The following is a 24,921-nucleotide window of genomic DNA, read 5'->3' on the forward strand; positions in this document are numbered from 1 at the left end:
TGAAGAGTGATTAAAAGGTTGAGGTGGGGTAAAGTGAGAAAACAAAAATAAGAAGAAAAACAAGAAATTCACACACACACACACACACACACAATTGCCATTGCCAGTTACAGGAGCCAGTGGTTCACGAGTTCTGTCGCCACTGATTTCTCTTTACTTTAGTTGCTGAAGGACAGAAAACCGAGCCTGCAATTTAACCAAAGACTTCTTAGCATAAAAGGAAGCTCTTCAGCTCTGTCAATCACACAGGACCCAAACTCAAGGCCAAGAACCCTAACATGAATTATATTCCTGGCATCCCAGTGTCTTCACCTTTGCTAACTATGTCTGTCTTCTTCCAGGACCGAGGAGATTAGTTAAGAAGGAGTAGTTATACACTTCCAATTGTGACCCATTCTTGGGGACAAAAGAGGATTACATTTCAGGAACTCTCCTTCCTAAACTACTGGTGGGGAGGGGTAGCAGTGGTGGTGAGCAAAGCAAAAGAAAAGAAAACCCAAACCGTGTTTTCTCCTAAGCCTCACGTCACCTGCCAAGGGTGAAAGGAGTTATTAATACAGTAGCATAGATGCTTATCCACGTTCTTCCCAGGTTTTACATCCCCAGAAAACTTCCCTTCCACTTAGAAACAAAAGCCTGCCCATGTTTTGATGCCCAGATCATCAAAGATTGTAATATACTCTTGTGGGTTCCCACTACCCTTTACCAAACAGTGTAGTGTAACTTTACGAGTTGGAAACTCATCTCTGTTTCGGAATTCAGCACTTTCACACACACCAAGAAGATCTGAGGGATAGTGCGTGTAGGGTGTCCAATGACTAGGGATAAGTTCCTGCCATTTGGGCCCATTAGCTGAAAAATGGGAACTTAGAACCATTTCCCTTCCTGTCTCACTTCCCTTAGAGCTTAACCACCTATTGGATAAATATGGCAGGTCCATTGGTCATTCCATTCCCCCTCCATTTGGCTTTTCTTTTAGGGGAGAAATAAATCTTTCTGTTCAGAGGATAAGCATTGCCTTGCGGTTTCCAGTCTAAGTTAAGCTACATTTGGAAGTTGGAAGGGACCCTCAGGCCAAGAGCCGCTGTGAACGAAGGATCTTGTTCACAAGCCCTGTGATGTGGCTGGGTCGTATTGCATTCTTCCTCACCCTGCGGTGGCAGTGAAGTTCAATGCCCATGTAGTAAAGATTTTACCCAGCAGGTGGGAGTAATTACACACAGCACATATTTCTAGGCAGCAACTTTCTTCCAAATTTATAATCCAAAAGAGCATAGTAGTAAATCCCACAATTTTTTTGAACCCTGAATTTGCTAAGCCACTCTCCAATTCACAAAACATACATGGTCAGTCATAACTCAGGAGTCTTGAGTTTATCTCAGAACTCAAGTATGGCTGAAGAAGAGAGTAATTGGCAAATATTTCCCATGGAACTGAGACTTTTTATTACCATTTCTGTTATACGTTCTGTTTTATCTTTCAGTTACTTTTTTAAAATGCCATTTACCTGAGGTACTTCTGTTCTTAGAAAATTTTTTTCACACTTAATTTTTAGTCTGAAAATACAATGACTTTTTCCCCCATGACTTTTGCTGCGTTGTCGCTGTGCCCCTTAGCCAAATTTATATCTACGCTTATGAAATACTAACTCAACTGAATCCCAGGTGAAACACTTACACACTCTCTCACAAAATGGAGATGACCTTTCCATTCTCTTCTGGTCCAAATATTTCAGCAATCTTCAGGTATAGATTAGGTTGCCAACATGATGACAGATGATATATTTTCTGAGATCCGATATTTCTTTCACATCAATTTAGAGACACATGCCTATAGTTTATAATGGCAAGTCTTGAAATTAGTAGCTTAAGGAATATGCTTTGCACTGTGCTTCACTATGCAAAGTAAGGGTACAAGGGTATGCATATATATTTTACTTTAATCAATTCATCTTGTGGAGTGCAATGAACAGAATTATTTTTAACTTTACTGGTACGACTTTTGAACCAGTTCTGTCAGAGAGAGTGATTAAATGAGCACCAAATATGTTCCCTCTCCCTGAGCACAGAACCAAACTACATTTCCCAGCCTCCTTAAACCTAGGTGGGGGTCATGTGACTAATTCTGACCAATGGGATGAGAGCAGAAGGCCACTGTCACTTCCAAACCAAGGCAGTTAAGAATGTGTGTGTGTATGTGTGTGTTCATGCGCACATGTGCTGTTCTGGACACTCTCGTTCTGCCTACAATATTGGCTGTATATTGCCAGAGTGACGCTGAAGCCAAGTGTCAAAGATGGAGGAGCCATCGTCCTCTGTTACAGCACAGGAGAAAAAGATCCCCAAGTCACCTCTTAGGGGAGTAACCCAACCAAGAACAACTGTGCTGGAATCTAAGTCAGTAAGATATAAGTTTTTACTGTATTAAAACACTAAGAGTTGTTTTCTTCTTTTAAACAGCAGTTGTCACGCCCCAACTAAATCATAAAAATAATAGTGTTCTTTTTTTCCAAGTTTGCATGTACTAGTACACCAACAAAATGCCTATACATAAAATGAGTTACGTGGCATACTATTTTTGATATAAATAATACACTGTTTTTCATTTGAGGATGATCTAATATTACATATCTCCCATACTTAATTTTATAATTTCAGGTTCATGAGTCACTCTTTTATTATATACATGAGGCAATATATAAGCAATATTGCCAGCTTGTACTACAACCTTTTCTCTATCCTTAATTGATTCAGTGAGTCTCTGCCTAAGACTTTCTGATGTCTTTTGTTTTCTTATTCAGAATCTGCAATTATAATTTATCTAATGATTTACCAATTTTAAGTCATATCAGCTATTTGATTAGACATATAATAATTGTTTTAACCCTTTCTAAGGAAACAATGCTTGATGAGGAAATGAGGGGTGGAATAGAGGAAAACTCAGAACTCCAGAAATTCTGGTCCAGGGGACCATGAGATGAAGTATACTTACATTTACTCTCTTCAGTCTTACTTTATGCTAAGAAACTAAAGACCTGGAATGCTAACTTCCCCCCTCTGATGATGCTTAAAGACATCAATATGGCTCAATAAAAGGAAACAAAGTGTGGATTTAATTATCTTTGGCTATATTTTAGGGTTTATCATTTGCAGCCACAACTTTATCTGTAAAGTGGGCATCATGTAACATATCAATTTTCAAGGTGAGTAAAGAACAACCTTAAGACACAAGGCATTAATATACTAAAATATAGGTATTCAAGTCCATAGAGTTTTTTTTTTTTAAAGGCTTTTCTACAGGACTTTAGAAATCACCACTCAGAGAACTAAGAGAAGAATCTATCTAACTGGATTAGTGTTTGTGAATGGAAATGCTCTATAAAATCCACAAAATGTCTGGCATGTTTTAATCTAGTTTTAATATATTTTAATAATATGGACATAAGAAATTTAATTACAGCCAAAAGCTGGCAACCGAAAGAGGCATCTCCAAGTATTTTTGCCTTAGCACCAACCCAGACATAGGGCCTTGCTGCCTCCAAACATTTGAGTGTGTGTATATACACATCTAAAGACATCCTGAACATGATGCTATCCTATTTCACTTAATGGTTAAGAGCGTGGGCTCTGGAGTCAGGCTGAGTTCAAATCCCAGCCCCACAGTTACCACGGGTATGACCTTGAGCATGTTTCCTAACACCACTGACTCAGTTTCCTCATCTGAAGAATGAGGATAAAAATAATGATTTGTCTCATGAGTGGCTGTGAGAGTGAATTATCTCTGGGGAAGCCTTAACACACTTGCTGGTCATACAGCAAGTGCTCAGCAAACATTAGCTGTATCTTTATTACCCTTCAGCTGCATATTTGAATTGGTCATATTCTTAGTCCCTCAGAGTGAATCCAGCTTGCCCATGGGAGCCGAGGCCCGAATAACACATTCTGTGGGTATCTGTCTTTGCCTTGAGAATTCTTCCAGCCCACCCTTCCTTATCCCACTCTCTCTCCAACTTGGCTTCCACAAGATGCCTCCTAGGAGAAGAAACACACGCTCTTCCTCTGCCACACTCATATACTTCTTTTTTTTTTTTTTAAGTTTGTACTTCTTAATTTTTATTTATTTATTTTATAGAAATATAGTTGATTTACAATATTAGTTTCAGATGTACAGTATTATATTAGTTTTAGGTGTGCTACATAGTGATTCAGTGTTTTTCTAGATTATACTCTATTCAAAGCTGTTATAAAATATTGGCTATATTCCCTGTGCTGTACATTATACCCTTGTGTCTTATTTATTTTATACATAGTGGTCTGTACCTTTTAATCCTCCACCCCTATCTTGCCCCCTCCCTCCTTCCTTCCCCCCACTGGTAACTAATTTGTTCTCTATACCTTTAAGTCTATTTCTATTTTGTTATATTCATTTGTTTCAATTTTTAGATTCCACATATAAATGATAACATACTGTATTTGTCTTTCTCTCCCTGACTTATTTCACTAAGCATAATACCCTCCAGGTCCATCCATGTTGTTGCAAATGACAAAATTTCACTCTTTTTTATGGCTGTGTAGTACTCCTCTGTGTATATTTACCACATCTTCTTTATCCATTCATCTGTTGGTGGACACTTAGGTTGCTTCCATATCGTGGCTATTATAAATAATGCTGCTATGGGATTTCCCTGGTAGTCTAGTGGTAAGGATTCTGCGCTTTCACTGCAGAGGCCTGGGTTCAATCCCTGGTCGGGGAACTGACATCCCACAAGCAAAAAAAAAAAAAAATGCAGCTGTGAACATTGGGGTGCATATATCTTTTCAAATTAGTGTTCTCATTTTCTTTGGATGTATACCCAGGAGTGGAATTGCTGCATCATATGGTAGCTCTAGTTTTAGTCACTGAAATTTTTAAAGCCATGAATGTAATTTAGCAGGAACACTATCACAGGCAATCATTTTTGTTTTGTTGCTAAAGCTGTTGGATACGTGTTAGAGTGATTACTTTTTTGTCTGAGTGTATGACAGGAAAATAATGTTTAAATCAATATGTACATCAGAGTATCTCCACTAGCATTATTAATCTAGAAGGAAGTATTACACAGACAACAGTAAAAGAAAGGACATTTAGTCTATATTTTCAAATGGGACTTGATCATCTTAAAGCTGTTCACTGGCAAAATTTTTCACCAAGTTAGTATAGATTATATGCTACTTCATAAAAGATAGCAATAAAGAAGTTTGGTTTTTTTTTTTTTTTTTTTGCACGGGCCTCTCACTGTTGTGGCCTCTCCCATTGCGGAGCACAGGCTCTGGACGCGCAGGCTCAGCGGCCGTGGCTCACGGGCCCAGCCTTTCCGCGGCATGTGGGATCCTCCCGGACTGGGGCACGAACCCGCGTCCCCCGCATCGGCAGGCGGACCCCCAACCACCGCGCCACCAGGGAAGCCCTGAAGTTTGGGGTTTTTGTTTTGTTTTTCAGTATTTGCTTTCAGAGAAAAATCCTAAAACTTGTAGGGATTTCTGATGCCAGAAAATTTTGATATATAAGAGTATATTTAGCAATCAGGGTGACTTAGATCATGGTAATTGGCGTATGTACAATTATAATTTGCATTCCAGTTATTTAAACGGAGATATCCTTGATCAGGTTGAACGTACTGTGAGTAGAAGGTCTCTTCTTCCAAGAAATAAGATGGAGACAGTCTTTGGAGAATGGCCTCACTGAACTGGTAAGTTAACTTCCTCCGGATTTTGATGACTCCCCAGTTCTTCCATAATTCCTCAATGCTCTGGCCGTTTTCTGGTAAGTCATGGTCTTCCGGTTGCCTTTTCTTCTCCCCCAAAGTTGGGCAAGTTTTTCTTTGTTTTTTGATACAAACCGAAAGATGTCTTTGGTTTGATCTATCCACTGAATACAAGATGCCATCTCGGGATTACACAGGGATTCATGAAGGTATTGAAACCGTCGGAGCTTCTTCCTGCCTTTTGCTCCCTTTTGCTGGAGACGAGTAGGTTGCACCAGCTGGTCTTCAGGGATGTTCTGCAGAGACTGATGAATATTTCCTTCAAAATAGAGGTCCCCGGCACTGTTCTATATAAATATATTACTGTTCTCCAATTGTAGACCAGTCCTCTGTGGGCAGCACACCATAGCTGCTGGAATTTCCTCTGACATGAGAACAGTGGTTGGTGAAAGCCAGGTAATGTTTGTAATTTGAGGAGTACTGAAGATCACCAGTTGAATGTTGCCTCAGTACTTCAAAAGCATCTTCAAATGCTTGACCCAGCTTGTCATGTTCAACACAAGCCATGCTTCATTAACCAATTGACAATTCTGTCCATCAGAGGCCAATCTAACATTTCCAGGCTCATATACTTCTTTATCTGCCCCATGATACTTCTTTGGGCATTTAATAATTCAGTGGAGAAAATGGATTCTTCTGTTGTGCTAGCTTTTTTCAGAATATTTAAGGTGTTAGCCGAAATCACTGCTCTCCTGTTACTGCATTCCATTCCAACACATCATGAAAGAGTTGATCTCCAAAAATATATATTACTGAACCATAATTGCAATACAGGGCGATTCATTCCATTATGATTATTAGCACTATTATATTAAGATTACTCAGATTAATTTCCCTCCTAACCATTGTAATAATGTAAGCTTTTTTTGGCAAAGGACCTTATGTAATGTATTCAGTTATCCTAACTATCACACATATTCTATATTTTTCATCAACCAAGTATTTATTTTAAAAATACTGGGAATAATTTTAGAGGAAATCATTCTATTCCCAATTGCCACATACAGGCTGAATTTTTTTTAACCAATCGACGTAGTTCAGAAGTTAAAGTTTATAGTTCTACACAACGCTGGCTAAGCTACTCGTTTTGCTGCTACTGATGAAAATGCTGATAAGCGAAGATCAATGCTGCTTTTACTGCTTATACAACTGAAAAGTTGGTCCCAAGGAAGGCTTCTGTGTATTGGCCATTGTTCTCCTCTCAATAGGTGTGAATGATGGCAGATGAAGTGACAACAGCTCCCTCTGGACCATGGGTAAGCACCACTGACCCCTGCCCATCTCCTTTGCAGAAGGAGTGAATGTCTGTCTAGGGTGGTATGTCTTGGATGGATGGATTTCACAGTCAGGATGGATGTGACAGAGCAGCTTTTTTCTGGGCTCAAACCTCAGTACTTGAATTGTGCTCTCTTCCTACCCACACCCTTAGCTCCCAACCATTCCAGCAGGGTTGGCCTCGCACGTTTCCTCTTTCCTGAGTCCATGATGTTAGCAATAACTGGAGTGTTTCTATGTAGATACCTAGGGAGGGGGGCAGAGATGGGGGTTTCTCTCTTACTGGCTTATCTTCTCTGAAGATCCACTCAGTGCGGTAAGTGTATGTGGTGGGGAAAGGGGAGGGGGGAGCAGGTGTTCTATCGTCTATTGGCCCATCTTATTCTGCTTTACTTAGGGACACACGTTTCATTCTGCTGGTCAGCTTGTGAAAATCAGTTTCCAGTGACGCCTGCTTGGTGATCTGTTTTGAGGTAAAGCATGTGTATCATCTGAACTGAACAAACAAGAGGAGAAAAATACAACTATATTTTCTTGGAGAAGAATTCCCATTGACAGGCTGACAGTTTCTTTACCAATTTTCTTTTTAATCCCACTCGCTCATTTTTGGCAGGAAACATATGACATCCCCACGATGAATAAATACAGAGTCTAAGTGTATCCTGGGGATCAGAGCATCAGAAAGCCATTATCACCCCGAGGTCTGAACGGGTAACCCACTGAAGCTGTAGCTGTAAGTTAGAAGGGGGCATGCAACAGGAGCTGTGGCTTTCAGAAGAGGAATTAGTTACTGCCAACCGTGACCAGGTAAGGAGCATTCATGGGGAAATGAATGCCTAGGATTCTCTCCTTCCACCCTACAACCTCCGGCCGGTGCCTCCCTTTGGGGAAACCCAACTTGAAGGCAGAGGGCAAGGGAGTCTGTTGATGCCAGCATCCCAGGACACAGAGTTTGGGGGAGCCAGGCGGACAGTATATGAGAAAGAGCAAGTGGGGATCAGTCATCATGTAGACAGATCTTCAAGAAACAAGCCAGGGGCTTCCCTGGTGGTCCAGTGGTATAGAATCCTCCTTCCAATGCAGGGGACGCAGGTTCCATCCCTGGTCGGGGAACTAAGATCCCACATGCCGCAGGACAACTAAGCCCGTGCGCCACAACTACCAAGCTCGTGCACCTCAACGAGAGAGCCGTGCGCTGAAAACTACAGAGCCCACGCGCCCTGGAGCCTGTGCCAGGGCTCCAACAACTAGAGAAGGAAAACCCCGCACACCACAACTAGAGAGAAGTCCGCATGCCGCAACGAAAGATCCCGCATGCCTCAACGAAGATGCTGCATGACTCAGCTAAGCCCTGACACAGGCAAATAAAGAAATAAATAAATGAGAAAAATTTGAAAAAGATAAAAACGAAAGAAAAGAAACAAGCCACACACACTCCCCTGTTCAAACTATAATTAACTTTCAAAGCACAGTTCAAACATAGCCTCTTGGGAGCTTTTCCTGGTAACTCCAGTTTTTACTGATTTCCCTCTTGTTTGAATTTATAGCACTTAAAGCTTGTCTTGGTATTTCTCTTTATACACATAAGGAAAGGGAGTTCGAACTTGACATCTGAAATACTTCGTTTTGCAGTATATTGAGGCTTGGTTAGAGGCTATATTGATGAACAGTTATTTTATATTTAAGAGTGTTGCTCCTTTAAAACATTAGTAACTCTGCATCTTAGCACTTTAAACAAAACTTCTGAACTTCCCAGCCCAGTGGGTGCTTCAATGTTCATCAGCTTTCTTCTTTGAACACTAATTTATTAATGGCCTCCTATAGTTGGTTCCAACCGTGAATGTGAAGAAGTGAGGATATAGCCCTTGATCTCAGGAGCTTCTATTCTTTCTTTCCATTCATGAATTTACTCATTTGTCCAACAACATTTTAGTGTGTACCTGTTATGCCCCCAAAACTGTGCTAGGCACTGCAGTTCCAATGGTGACAGGAAGACAGACCTGGCGTCATGGAACTTGCAACCTAATGAGGGAGAAGGTATCCAAAAACAATTTTAAAAGCATCACAGGAGCGAGTGTAAAACTGCAACTGTGATGACTGCAAGAAAAACAAGGCTATGGAGAGCCATGAGGACAAATAACAGAGGGAACTGACTTAGGGAAGTGAGAGAAGGCTTCCCTGAGGACAGGGTCATTAATATGAATGCAGACGAGTAAGAGTTAACTAGATGACTGCTAGGGGGCACTTTATTACCACAGGGAACAGCAAAGCCTGTCTCCAGAGAGGATGACAAGGAAGGGGACCTAAGGAGGCAACAGTGGGTTAGGCGGATACAGTAGGAGACTGGGAACAGAGGCAAGGGCCAGGAACTGCCTGCCGGGGAAGTTCTGGTAAGGATCCCAGTCTTCATATCAAGAGTAGTAAAGTTTGGGATTAACAGATACACACTACTATATATAAAGTAGATAAACAACAAGGACTTCCTGTAGAGCACAGGGAACTACATTCAATATTTTATAATAACCTATCATGGAAAAGCCTGAAAAATATATAGGTTATAGCATTATGTTTTATATATATATAAATGAATCACTTTGCTGAACACCTGAAACGAACACAACTTTGTAAATCAACTACATTTTTTAAAAATAGAGGAGAAAAACATAGCTCACGCATATATAACTTTATAACACAGTTATAAACTCTTCACTCAACAAAATTTTTTTTCTGTACAGCAGTCTAGTGATGAAATGAAAAACCTGAATTCTTTCCAATAAAAACATGTGCAACTGAATATTATTAAAAAAAGTAGTAGTGAAAAGCCATTGGGGGGTTTGGGCCGTGGACCAGGACATAGTGGGAGAAAGAAGGAGAAGTGGATGAATTTGAACGACGTGGGGGAGATAAGATCAATAAGGCCTTGGTGAATCATTGGATATAAGGAAATAAGAAATATACAGTGATAAAGTATCTATCTAAAATGGGTGAGAAGCTAGTCACTGAGATAGGAAATGCTAGGATAGGACCAGATATGACAGGAGGGGGAGAACACAGTGACATACTATGTGCTATACCATAGTACTACAAGGGTTATAACAGCTTATATAAGAAGATGTGGAAGAAGCCAAGAGGGGTGAGAATCGTGGTCAGTACAGTGTTTTTACAGCAAAGGATACTGCCCAGTGGTATGACCACTGTCTTATTTAATAAGTCGCTAAAGCTAGAATATCTATAGATATAAAAGACTTAATGTGATTTCTAAAAACAGTCCATTTAATTCAAGATCATACTGTAGGTATAAGCTAGAAAAATATGGGAATGTGTTCCCCTCCCTTTGCACTTGGAAAAATGGAGATTTACAGCAGTTAATAACGTGGTCAATGTCATATACTCTTGAGTCAGCAGAAAAGTAAAGGGAGAAAAAAATAATCAAGTTTCAAAGAGCTGGAAGGAAATTTAGAGATCATTTGACCTAGCCCCTTCGTGGGCCAAGAGTACAAATTTTTGTCAAGGTTTGATAGGTAGCAACATAGGTGTAACTAGAACCCAGTTGTCCTGACTCTCAGTCCTGCACTGCTTTTTTCACTCCAGCACATAAACTGAGTTTCAAGCTAACGCTTCATTGCTCAAGCATTTGGCCTCTCCCAGTAGCGAAAGAATCCTATTTGAAAGTGGTGGATAGCAAAAAAGCATCATGGAGCAATTGAGGCCCAGCTATGGTAGGTGAAAACGTAGGCGGATGTGAACTTTGGCAAGTCCATGAGGACCACATATGAGAACAATTACAACTCCCTGTGATCTCAATTTCTTCACCTATAAAATGCAATCGTTGTGAATAATTATGTTCTTCTTCTATGAAATTACGGTTCTATGTATGATTCTTCCAACATCTTAATACCCCGCTGGACTTGGGAAAATAACTCTACCTTTCATTGTTTGCAATACGTTTCCTGGTGAAAGGGAATATGTGCTGGTTTTTATCATTGAACATATTTTCATGTTTAAACTCCAGAGAAAGTGAGAGGAAAGCATAAAACAGGAAGCATCTGTATTTTTAACTGGCAGAGCAAGTGGAATTTGATGTGACTTCAATATTTTTCACTGCCTTGTATTCACAGATGGCTAGAATTCAAAAGTGCTTTACATAAGAAAATGGGTGGAAACTGGTAAGAAGACCTTGCAAAGAGAGGAAGGAAGGAAGGAGGGAAGGAAGAGAGAGGGAGGGAGGGAGGGAGGGAGGACAGAAGTCAACATGGGAGTGGGGAAGGAGGAAAGCAGGAAGATTATGAATACCCCCAGGTATTACTAATCTACCACTGGAAGAAGAAATGGGAGGGCAAGGAAGGGAGAAGGAGGGGGAGGGGAACATCGAAGTGGAGGAAGAGGAGGGAAGGAGAGAGAGAAAGGTGGCAACATTGCGCTGACTTTCCTCGGTACGGTCTAGAGATAGGGCTTTGGTTCCGAGCTAGCTTACCCACTTGGAAGTCTCGATTCTTCCACTGTTTGCTGACTGAGCAGTCTAAATTACGCACGTGTCCATTCTCCTCATCCAAAAGATGAAGCAGCCAACAGAGAATGAGAGAAGTGTTTCAGGTGAGCAAAGCTTCACCAAAGAACATGCCTGCTGTTTGCACAAAAGCACATGTTTAGTAGGACTTGGTCCCAACACCTGGATTGAAGCACATCATGTATATCATGCTGCCTTGGAAGGAAGCTCTGCAGCCAGGGTGGTTGTTTGACCCCTAGAACTAAACGGTTACTATGTTCTCCCATCCTACTCTTCAGACCACCCATGGTCTTCTGGTTCTGGTGTTCTCTTAGATGTTTTTTCATATCCGCTGAAGAATACTGCTATCACTTTCTTCCTTAGTGTACCATGGATTCTGAAGCTTTCCAACCTTAAGGCTCTCTGAGAAGTCAGAAATGTATGTGAATTCAGATCCAAGGAAGATTCTTTTAGAGATTTTCACTGGGTTTCTTGACTTACAAAACAAGCGGTATGCAATATTTTGCTATTGATGAGAGAATGTCAGGGAGTTGCTGCTTGGCTACAAATACCCAACAAATACTGTCTCTGCACACCTAAAATTACGAGTAGTAATGGCAGCTGGTAGACCACGGAGCCAAGAATTTGTATTTCTCTCACTCTCTTCCTCAACAGTACAACCTGGTATCTACTTCTTTTCTTTCTCTCCTTCTTTTCTAGATTTCGTCATCCTTTTCTTTATCAAAGAGTCAGTCTATGGCAAATCGTGAAGGGAAGGCTGTCAGTAGTGAGGGGAGAGGGAAAACATAAAGGATATAGTCACCCTCGGGTTGTTTCTTCTTCCTCTGCTTCCAGAGCTGGCTTGTCCCGGCAATGTCCCCCAACCCCACCCACTTCGTGTCCCTTTCCTTCTAAACCTCATACATCACTTCTGCCTAGACCTCTGACCCACTTGGAAGAAACCCCTTAAATGTCCAGCCTCACTTGAGTCTTACTTTAAAGCTTCATGTACTCAGTGTTGGAATTTCTCTGAACTTTCTCCATTTTACCACGGAATCTAAGAAAAGACAAAACAGAAAGTACCAGAGACTGTTCATACTTCACTGGTTTCTCACTGTTGCTAACAGATTTATTCATTTATTCTGAAGGGTAGAAAGTTCTTTCCTGGTGGACAATGAAGGGAAAAACTAGTTTAAAAGCAATCGGCTGAAGACACTGATGAAAGAACTTAAAGATGATACAAACAGATGGAGAGACATACCATATTCTTGGATTGGTAGAACCAACACTGTGAAAATGACTCTATTACCCAAAGCAATCTACAGATTCAATGCAACCCCTATCGAACTACCAGTGGCATTTTTCACAGAACTAGAACAAAAAATTTCACAATTTGTATGGAAACACAAAAGACCCTGAATAGCCAAAGCAATCTTGAGAAAGAAAAACGGAGCTGGAGGAATCAGGCTCCCTGACTTCAGACTATACTACAAAGCTATAGTAATCAAGACAGTACGGGACTGGCACAGAAACAGAAATATAGATCAATGGAACAGGATAGAAAGCCCAGAGATAAACCCACGCACATATGGTCACCTTATCTTTGATAAAGGAAGCAAGAATATACAGTGGAGAAAAGACAGCCTCTTCAATAAGTGGTGCTGGGAAAACTGGACAGCTACATGTAAAAGAATGAAATTAGAACACTCCCTAACACCATACACAAAAATAAACTCAAAATGGATTAAAGACCTAAATGTAAGGCCAGACACCATCAAACTCTTAGAGAAAAACATAGGCAGAACACTCTATGGCATAAATCACAGCAAGATCCTTTTTGACCCACCTCCTAAGAAATGGAAATAAAAACAAAAATAAACAAATGGGACCTAATGAAGCTTCAAAGCTTTTGCACAGCAAAGGAAACCATAAACAAGACAAAAAGACAACCCTCAGAATGGGAGAAAATATTTGCAAATGAAGCAACTGACAAAGGATTAATCTCCAAAACATACAAGCAACTCATGCAGCTCAATATCAAAAAAACAAACAACCCAATCCAAAAATGGGCAGAAGACCTAAATAGACATTTCTCCAAAGAAGATATACAGATTGCTAACAGACACATGAAAGAATGCTCAACATCATTAATCATTAGAGAAATGCAAATCAAAACTACAATGAGATATCATCTCACACCAGTCAGAATGGCCATCATCAAAAAATCTACAAACAATAAATGCTGGAGAGGTTGTGGAGAAAAGGGAACCCTCTTGCACTCTTGGTGGGAATGTAAATTGATACAGCCACTATGGAGAACAGTATGGACGTTCCTTAAAAAACTACAAATAGAACTACCATACGACCCAGCAATCCCACTACTGGACATATACCCTGAGAAAACCATAATTCAAAGAGTCATGTACCACGGTGTTCATTGCAGCTCTATTTACAATAGCCTGGACATGGAACCAACCTAAATATCCATCGACAGATGAATGGATAAAGCAGATGTGGCACATATATACAATGGAATATTACTCAGCCATAAGCCAAAAAGGAATGAAACTGAGTTATTTGTAGTGAGGTGGATGGACCTAGAGTCTGTCATACTGAATGAAGTAAGTCAGAAAGAGAAAAACAAACACCGTATGCTAACACATATATACGGAATCTAAAAAAAAAAAAAAAAGAAAACAAGAAAAGAAATGGTCAGAAGAACCTAGTGGCAAGACAGGAATAAAGATGCAGACGTAGAGAATGGACTTGAGGATACGGGCAGGGGGAAGGGTAAGCTGGGACAAAGTGAGAGAGTGGCATGGACATATATACACTACCAAATGTAAAATAGATAGCTAGTGGGAAGCAGCTGCATAGCACAGGGAGATCAGCTCGGTGCTTTGTGACCACCTAGAAGGGTGGGATAGGGAGGGTGGGAGGCAGACGCAAGAGGGAGAAGATACGGGGATATATGTATAGTTGATTCACTTTGTTATAAAGCAGAAACTAACACACCATCGTAAAGCAATTATACTCCAATAAAGATGTTAAAAAATAAAATAAGTAAAATAAAAAATTGAGGGGGGAAAAAAGCAATCTGTTGAGGCATTTGGTTAGAAAGCATGCTGGTCCTCCTTGGAACTAAGAACGTACAAAAAGCACTTTTGCCACACCATAGATTCTACTGAACTTTTAGATTATGGGAAACCCCTGGCTCTCACATTTAGCCACACGGCGGATGGAGAATCCCCTTCTCCTAGTAAGTACCTGAAACCAAAATACATATACCTTTTCCCAAAGAATTATTGAATATGATTATTCTCTACCTTTGGGCAAATTTGAATGGGTTCTTTTACCTCTTCAAATTGAACATCAATTTTTGTGTGCAAGTGTATAGCAGGTGAATTTATTTAGATGGGGTGGTCATAGCTTTTTACCTGCTTAAAAGTTCTTTTGATCTAAAAGTAGATAAATGGGAATTGCCTAGCAGTCCAGTGGTTAGGACTTGGTGCTTTTTTTTTCTTGCGGTACGCGGGCCTCTCACTGTTGTGGCCTCTCCCGTTGCGGAGCACAGGCTCCGGACGCGCAGGCCCAGCGGCCATGGCTCACGGGCCCAGCCACTCCGCGGCATGTGGGATCTTCCCGGACCGGGGCATGAACCCGTGTCCCCTGCATCGGCAGGCGGACTCTCAACCACTGCACCACCAGGGAAGCCCAGGACTTGGTGCTTTAATTGCGGTGGCCCGGGTTCAATCACTGGTTGGGGAACTAAGATCCCACAAGATGCGCGGCGAGGCAGGAAAAAAAAAAAAGAGGAATAAAAGTGGATAAGCAAACTTGCCTCACAGATTAATTAGTGCAAAGTGTGTGTTTTTTGGGGGGCTGACCTGTGGACTTAACTGGGTTCAAATTCATTCTTTGGGACAATTGCTTCTGGATTCCAAACAACTCACTTAAAATCTGCTTTGAAACATAGTATTTTCTCATAAATTGGAGATGAACTATATTACCGGAAATAGTTCTGCATAAATTGATGTGTGGATTACAGGCAGCAAAGCAGTTTACTATTTAAAGGAATCTTATGGGAAATTATCTCATATTCATTGATCACCCCCTACATTATCTGAGTTATGAGTATGAATTAGACATCCTTAAAATAGAGTACCCACACATGACTAAAACTAGGGTTTTGTGTCTTTTTCAAACACGTTTCTTTTATCCATTCATTTATTTTTAAAATTAAAAGTTAAGCTTGGAATATGTGATAAAGCCATCGGGGTTTCTTTAGATATCAGGGCCACCAGTGTCCCCTACAGCTTGTAAGCCTCCATCACCAACACCCGAAGTGAAGATCTATGTCCATAGAAAAAAAAACATGACTTTGAAAAAATAGCATTTCCTTTCTACTTTGTAAGCAATGTTTCTCTCTGATGGAATGTCTGAACACTACATGAACAACTAAGATTGTTAGGGTGCGAAATGTTATTTGAATGTAGCTGTGGAGTTCTCTGGATACAAAATAAATGGCTGACTTACAAATAATTAGAGTCTTATTTTTAAATTTAGCTTCATGGGGCCTAGCTCACTGATAAGGCATTTATAGATTGGGTTAGAAGTATCCATTTCTCTCCCCTCTTCCCTACTTCCTTTAAGTGTTCCCCTCCCTCAATGGAAATACTGCAGAAGGCTTGGTGCCTATAGAGGGGACTTCACGAATGATCTCTGAAATCCTGTCCAACACTGAAATTCTGTGAACATCACCCAAAGGCGCTGGTCCCCACAGGAGGAATATTAAAGTCTGGGGCCTGAGAAGTACGTCTGGCTTCAAATATCCTCCTGCTTTTCCAGCTCATACTGGCTGCTGCCAGGTCCTCCTGCCCAGGTTCCTGATTCCAGCTGCTTCACCTGGCTCTCTCCTTTTCATTTCTTGCCCACTTCCCCAGCAAGTATTGACACTCAGGTTTCTGATCCTCAGGGGTCCTCCTGTCCACCACGCACATTCTCCTTTGAAGTCACGCTTCCTAGGCTCTCATTTACGGGGCTCTAGTGCCTTCCCCTGGCCTGACTTCAATACAGCTCTAAACTATACCTGACCCTACCTCCCATTCCCTCAACCCCAGACTTGCCTTCCTGATCCAAACCTTCTTTTGACTTGAAGAACCGTGTACTGATAGCCCTTTTACCTGGGAAGTTATTTTATTTCATGCTGCTTCATTTATATCTATGGGTTTTATTTTAGTCCAAATGACAGCCTGATTCTTAGCTTCCCTGTTGAGGCCTTTTTGCTTTCTCTAAGATATATTCTAGGATTTCCATCCAGGGAGCCTCCAGACATGTCAAGAAATAATATACCCCAATCTCTAATTCTTAGAAATCTCTCTGGGCTATGAATATGCCATTTTTCTCCTTGATACCTGGATCCTGGGCAGCTCCTATTAGGTACATTTTTTTTTCCTTCACCAGTTGTCTTGCCTCTTATCTATAAGGTACTCCATTTCATATAAGGTACTTCATTTTCATATCTATAAGGTACTTAGCTATTACATCTCTTCCTAAGAAATCCCCAATCTAATTTTTTCTTTTTTTCTGGCCATATTCCAGTTTATAGCTGAAAAGATGACAAAGATAACACCTCATATCCCATCTTTGTTGATGCAAATGTTGACAGTAGGTTGACAAACAGTGGAATCTTAAAAGTACACTAAAAATTTATAACTTGGCTTTTGCACATCAGCAAACAGGATAGAGAATGCTTTGCAATAAATATGGGAATGGAACACTTCTTTATTCACACTTTTCTCTATTACCTGCATAGGGGAGGAAACTGAAGATCTAGTCCCCTTAGAGCTTCAAAGGCAGTGAGATACTAAGGTACCTACAGGACAGGGTTCTTTTTCATTCTGCCACACTCTCAGTGGAGATGTTTGCAAATTAAAATGTGTCTTCTCCACTGAATGTGGCATTTATTATTCTCGAAGGCTTTCAACCCCTTTGTTCTTTTCTTTCATGTACATAAAACGAACAAAATGCAGTCTGTAATGCTGTGTAACCTCAGTTGCTTTGCATTATTTTCATTTATTTGATTGTCTTTTGAGGCTTATATTTGACATATAAGGATGGCTTCTTATAAGAAAATGGATATGGTAATAAAGCATCTTAATACATTCAATCAATACATTTATAAGAATGATTTTTTTAAAAAAATTCCAGATCTTGCTGGCACTGCCAAGAAAACCAGCTTTAGCAGATGAAAGAATTTTAAAGCTGAACTCTGTATCGATCAGTCCTTTTACTTAGTATTCCCCTTCCATTTTATGTTTCCAAAGAGCTTACAACCATTCATCAGGTTTTTTTACGTCAAACCTGGTAGACAAAAGATATGGTCAAACTCCATTTTCCAAACTGGGACCCTGAGATCTGGGGAAGGAAAGTTTCATCTATTGCAACCAAGGTCAGGAAACCATTTTACTTTTTTGTTGGACTTGAGATAATTCTATGAAGTTGCTGCCATCTTATCCTATTCTTTTGCCTTTTTCTCTAAAATCAAAACAATCAACAACTATGTACTGAGTGTCTCCTGTGCTATCCTCTCTGGGGATGAAAAAGCATGTTCTTGCCTCAATGACTTAGTAAGCTATTTTTAAAGAAAACACATAAATCCATAACAAAATATATAACCTCCAAGGGAACTTATATTAAATGGCCTGTTCAGTGTTATGGACATTGATAACAGAAGGATACCGCTTCAGACCTAAGTGATTAGGGAGGTTGTACATGGAAGCTGATTCAGTTCCTGAGGGAGGGGAAGGCTTTCCCAGCCAGGAGGCACCCAGGAGCCAAGGCCTAGACACCATAGTGTGCGTGCTTTATCGAGAAGACAAGGAAGAGACCAACTAAGATAGAAAAGAAATTTCACATAGAGAGAACGTATTATAATAAGCCTGCACTTATGATCACTTCGGAAATTAGGTATAAAATAGGTGGTCAAGTTTTGAGAAATGTCCAGTCCAGGGTTCTTAAAAGCTCAGCCTTATTGACATCTTTGTAATCCTTTGTATGGGCTTATACACGCTTTTGCAAGAGTAATTGAAGACACAGAGTAACTAAGATTCTCTCCTTGAGAAGCAGGGATATTTTTATTATTCCCACTTTGAGGATGAGAAAACGGAGGCTCGGGATGCTAACCTGCCTCAATCTACACAACTAGTAAACTCAAGGATCAGGTTTCCAGCCCCCAAATATTGATCTTCTCAAAGTCAGTCCTCTTAATGACTTTGCTAAGACACACAGCCCCTGGGTGACAGCTTCCCAAGTGGAGAACAACAGAGGTGGACAGAGTGAAACGGGGAGTCTTGACGGGCCTCCTCCTCTCCAACTTAATACCTGTGAAGACCTGGGCAAATTACGTCATAAATCCACATCTCAGTTACCTTACCAGGGATTGCAAACCGAAAATAATACCACCTTCTGCCGTGTTGTGAAGATTCAACGCAATGGTATCTACATAGTATCCTGCGGATAAAAACTAACATGCCCCAAATATTAGTTTCTCCTTTCTTCCCCATGTCATCTGCCTCTAATATTTAAATGTGTAATCTATGAAAGTACGTCCAGCAGTGGTCACGTGGCTTGGCCTTACTCCCCAAATCGGTCAGCAGTGCCTGAAAGTCTTTCTAAATTAACAGAGGTGGTAAAGTGTATGAAACTCCCTTGAAGGGCTTCAGAGTGGGGAGAGTCTGATACACTGGAGATAAGTTCTACCTCTGCTGCGTCTTCAATGTGTTATGATTATGGCACAGTGGTTAGTACTCAGACCCTGGGGCTTAACTGTGTCTGGTTCAAATCCTGGCTCTACTCTCCCAGCTGGGTCTGCCAGGGTTAATTATTTAATCTGGCTCGGCCTCAGTTTCCTCACCTCTAAAAATGGGAATATTAATAGTATCACAGGCTTAATGAGTTAATACGCCTAAAACACTAGGCACAGGTATTCAAGAAATTTTAGCATCTGCAGTTTAAAAAAATTTATTATTATCATTATGATGGCTCACAGTAACCATATTAGTAACTTTGTTTTCATATTATAAAAACTTTCACATGTACTAGTATATTTGAACATTATGTTTATCCAGAGAGAATGGTAAGCTAATGGTTATTGTTCCTGTTTCGTAATAGTTTTTTCGGGGGTTGGCTAAGGCAGTAAATGATACATTATTATTTTTTAATTTTTCAAACAACACAGGAAAATTCAAACAAAAAGGTAAAAATAATGCTGAGTTCCACCACCTAACAGGAAACCACAGCCAGCAGTTTGGTGAACACCCCTCCAGGCACCTGTTTCTTCACACACATGTGTAATAGATGTGCCGTGTCACAAATGGGACCATACTCAGCATTCACTTCACAAGCATTAACTGAACACCAAGCTTAGATGGAGGGATGGTGGAGTTGGAGGGAAGTGGACGGTTTGAAAGACATTTGGAGTTAAAAGGCTTCATGATGGATTAGATATGGAAGATGAGAAAGATTAGGGGACAGAGATAATTTGTGGGTTCTGCCTATAAAAAAGGATTGGTTGTTGGGGCATTTATTTAGGATGGAGCACGCCCATTCTGTGATACTGTTTTTTTACTTGTTAATATGCTATGATTAATTGTCCATGCTAATCAATATACCTGTACATTATCACTTTTAATGACCACATAGTATTTCATGATGTTTATAGTTTTTATATATAATTCAGTTAGCTACTGTTTTTTTTTTTAAGACTGTTTTTTGATGTGGACCATTTTTTTTAAGTCTTTATTGAATTTGCTACAATATTGCTTGTTTTATGTTTTGGTTTTTTGGCCACAAGGCATGTGGGAACTTAGTTCTGCGACCACGGATCGAACCCTCACCCTGCATTGGAAGGTGAATGAAGTCTTAACCACTGGAATGCCAGGGATGTCTCTCAGTTAGCCATTCTTATATTGACAAACACTTAGATTGTTTCCAACTTTTTTCATAATTTTCAGTAAGGTTGCATTGAATATCTTTTTTTTTTTTTTTTTTTTTTTGCTGTATGCGGGCCCCTCACTGTCGTGGCCTCTCCAGTTGCAGAGCACAGTCATCCAGACGCGCAGGCTCAGCGGCCATGGCCCACGGGCCCAGCCGCTCCGCGGCATATAGGATCCTCCCAGACCGGGGCACGAACCCGCGTCCCCTGCGTCGGCAGGCGGAATCCCAACCACTGCGCCACCAGGGAAGCCCCCATTGAATATCTTTATAAAGACATTTGGTTTTACACTTATTCAATTATCTTCTCAGGAAAAATTCTAGGAAGGGGAAATTTCACGGCCAAAGGGTAGCAGAACAAACATTTTGATACACACTGTCAAGCTGTCCTCCATAAAAGCTGCACCAGTGGAAGCTCACATCAACAAAACAGGAGAGTGCCTATCATTTACCAGTCTGTCTTTGCCAATTCTGGGTACCAATGCTCTTTTAAAATTTTTCTTTTAATATGTCCGTTTAAAAATAGAACAGGTGATGAAGATTCAGAGAGGTTAAATAACTCACATGATCTCACACAGCTAGAGTAGGGAAGCCGGAGAGGACATTGTTTTCCCATTGGCCCAATGCTTGTTTTGCTAAATTTATGATTTTAAAGCATTATCTCTCAAAAAGACAAAAAGTAAAACAAAAGTCCAAACTCTTCACAGACAGCACATCTTTGGTCCTAGCCCTACTCCAGAGGGTTAAGAAGAAATTACCCAGGTGCTGGACTCCTTTAACAGACAGCCAAGTGGGATGATGTTTAAGAGACAACTCTGAAAGTCCTCCCAAACAAAACGTTCTCTTCTTCCGGGTCTTGCCACTGAAAACTATCAAGAAATGGATACCTTGGGGCTAAAATACTATACATCTAAAATTCTCTTTTTAAAATACAAAACATTCCTTGTTATGATAATAAACACATCAAAACCAGTGGCAGTGTGGAGCGACTTAACAAATTGCCCACCTTCAGAGCCCCAAAGAAATGAAGCTGATAGCACAGGTTAGTGCTGATGTGGGAAGCGCTAGTCACAGACAGGTGAGCTGTAAGACTACATCTAAGGGAAACTCCACTTATCTCACAATACAGTACACATCCTGCCAAGCACTCTACACTCTTCTACACAATTTAGTTACTTCCTCAAATGAGATTTAAATTCAGCACAACCGATATGGAATAAAGGTAGGCCACCAATGCCCCAACTCTACTTCTTTCATGACACCCTCCTCCCCAGTGTAGACCCTTCCCCCTATACACACAGACATTTCTCACCCAAGACAGTAATGTACTCAGGGGCACTTCTGCAAGGATTGCAATGGGCATGTTCTAAAAGAGACAGCAGTGGCTGGAGTTGGCTGGACTCCGGGACCCATGAGACCATAGGTTTCCTTTCTTTGGGGACCAACCAATCTGTCTGGCCCACCCACTATGCTCTGGCCAAAATGCTTGGCAGAGAATGCAAGGAGGAGTCCAGAGGTAAAGTGTAGAGGGAGAGAAGGAAATTAATGTTTACTGCTTCTATATGCACCACGCATCTCAAGAGGCGTGTAATTCTCTTACTAAATCCTCATGATAATCTCTCAATCTCCTATTCCCACCCCTTTCTTTGCCACGTGTTTTCATGCTGTTCTTTTCTCAGTCAGCTTTTTGAAGAATTAAAAGTTATTCTACACAACTTAAAAGCTTCTTCCCACTAATTGGTGGAAGAAGAATCAAATGATACTGTTTTCAGAAAACAAAGGTATGGTGGGTAAGATTAACAAGAAATTTTTTTCCACCAAATCATGAAACTTAAACATGCTTTCACCAGGCCTTTGCTAGTGACATCAAACAATTAAGGTTCAAGGAATGGGTAATTTCCTGACTAATTAAAAGTTTCAAATCTTTTGTGGCAATTTTCTTTGGGGAAAATCTAACATTTATAGGTCTGTATTGCTGACAGTAAATACAACGTAAGGAAGAGAACTGAAAAAATTTTCATTGATTAGGTATCTTTAATGTGCCTTGGGTTTATCATTCTGAACACTATTTTATGTAGATAAGGAGGACACAGGAGACCAAACTTGACTCCAGGATATACTCTGAAATCTATCAATATGATTAATCCTCTTTTGTCAAGGTCTATCTTTTTCCCTAAGGGAAGTGAAACCATCCAAACTAGTCAGTAGGAAATTATGCTTTGGTTCCAATTAATAAACATTTTACACTTTTCAAAAGGTCTACTAGGAGATCATCAGTGATATATACTTAAAGGAACCACTGAGAAACAGTCCCCGTAGAGTTAGAGATTCCCTCTCCTACACAAATGTCCTGGTGAACAACTTCAAGTTCTGACTTTGCGCTCTGCTCCAGAGGAACAGCGCAGATAGATTTCCTGCTACTCCCATGTTCTTGATATGCACCTAAAATTGCTAGGTGTTTAGACTCTGACCCAACGTGAGGTTTACATTAGACCTGGGCTACCATGTATTGGCCCCTATAAAACTACAGTCACTAAAAAGGTGTTTGGTACCTTATGATTTGTACCCCTTCCCAAAAAACCCCAAAGACCAGAAATTCTGCACTCACTTTCCAAAGCCTGTATGGAATTAATTGAATTTTAGGGCAGACAGGGCATTGGAAAAAGCCAACAACTGCCTGTATTCCCAATATTGTTAAAGATAATAAACACCCGAACACCATGCATGGGAGACAGCATTCATGACGTTAAACACCATTCATGTTCTCAAGTCAGGTGATGCTGTCACTTGTGTACCTTCTCTTTATGAGAATCGGAAAAGGCATGTCCTCTAGGGTAGACACAGACCTGTGCTTGGAGCTAATACTTAATAAAAGGAGCGCTAGTTGATTTCAGCCCTTGACTGGGTACTCTGTTCAGTACACATACAGCATGATCACTTACGGCAGCCCTGCAAGCATTACAGAAAAAGTCACATGTTCTGAACTGAGCATCAGACTTGGGGAACAAAAACTTAGATTCAGGATTCATTGGAATTGTGTTCATATGTATTTATGGGAACTATAACTCTTATTTGTTCATATGTATATCTGTTTGTTTTGAAAAAATATTTCAAGCACATAAGGATGGCATTCATCCTAATAGAGAACAAAAAATTAGATGCAGATACTTAGTAGGTTCTGGTGTAAGTATCCCAGAAAACAAGAAAGCAACTTGTTCCCCTTTGTTATTTTTTAATCCTTTTTCTGGAGAGTCTCTTTTTATATTTTCTAAGCCAGTCATTAGACGGAACAAAGAACAGAGGAGAAGGAAAGATTGAGGCTTTGGTTGAATTTGGTTATGTCTAAACCTTTGGATTTTTCCACCCAGTTGGCTAAACCAAGCGTCTCTGTGGAGATGAGGCTCTGAAACCCCAGGCAGACACGCCACTGGCAGCCTGGCTCTACTACCACTCACGAGCCAAGAGAGGAGAAAAATGGAAGCTGGAATAATGGGAATCAATGCGAACAAGGGCAATGCCTTTCACTCAAGCTTCAAATTCTGTTTCAAAAACTAACACATACGCATGCATCAAACCCTAGCAATAAACTTAGAAACTGGAACTGAGGAAAAGAAATAAGCAACGAGGGCTTCAGTGATGGTCCAAGAACCTGCTGTAATTATTACATTATTTTCAGTCGTTGTGATCACGAAACTATTTTAAGTGTCATGCACTTATTTGAGTGGGTACCTAGCCTTCATCCATCCCAGCTCAGCATTTTTAGCCAACCCTTGCCGCATCCGATGTGGTACAAAACACTCTGGACAAAGTCTCAGCCCCCAAGTGTGTGAGATGAGTAGCATTTATTTTCCAGGTTCCTGGGCCATTTGTATGCAGGGAACTCAAGTGCTTTCAAGAACATTCTACTAAAAATGTAATTACTGCTTTTTTAACAGAGAAAATGAAAAGAAGGAAGGAATTAGAGGAGGAGAACTCCAGTAAATTGACTTGACTTTTTGTTTCCAAAGATTTGATAAAATCTCATACCAAAAGACAGTACAGAACTAAGCAATTCCGTCTAGCTAAGAGTCCGGTATCTTCTATACTCTTACTTATTCGATTCAATAAATATTCATTGTATCTTTAGCAGACACCATTTAGGACACACACACACACACAAACACAGATGCTCCTGGAATGATAATGTGGCCATTTAAAAAGCAGTCCACCAAAGGGTAGATTCTATAGCATAGAATTTACAAGTTGTGAGAAAAAACTATGAGTTTAGCTCATAATCTATGCAAATACATTCTAGATTTTTAGATTAAGGAATGAATGAGCTGTTCTAAAGAACAACGCAAAGTGGGAGATCCATAGGTCAACA

At 40.4% G+C, this 24,921-nt stretch overlaps 1 protein-coding gene and 1 pseudogene across 1 annotated transcript in view; both read right to left on the minus strand.

Annotated features, from left to right (window-relative positions):
- NRG1 (neuregulin 1) overlaps positions 1 to 24,921 on the minus strand; it is a 1,014,644-nt gene that overhangs the window by 536,842 nt on the left and 452,881 nt on the right. The window lies entirely within an intron of this gene.
- On the minus strand, positions 5,493 to 6,310 carry LOC137216168 (transcription factor Spi-C pseudogene; annotated as a pseudogene).

The sequence above is a fragment of the Pseudorca crassidens genome, chromosome 21 (genome assembly GCF_039906515.1).
Source record: "Pseudorca crassidens isolate mPseCra1 chromosome 21, mPseCra1.hap1, whole genome shotgun sequence".
Lineage (NCBI taxonomy): Eukaryota > Metazoa > Chordata > Mammalia > Artiodactyla > Delphinidae > Pseudorca > Pseudorca crassidens.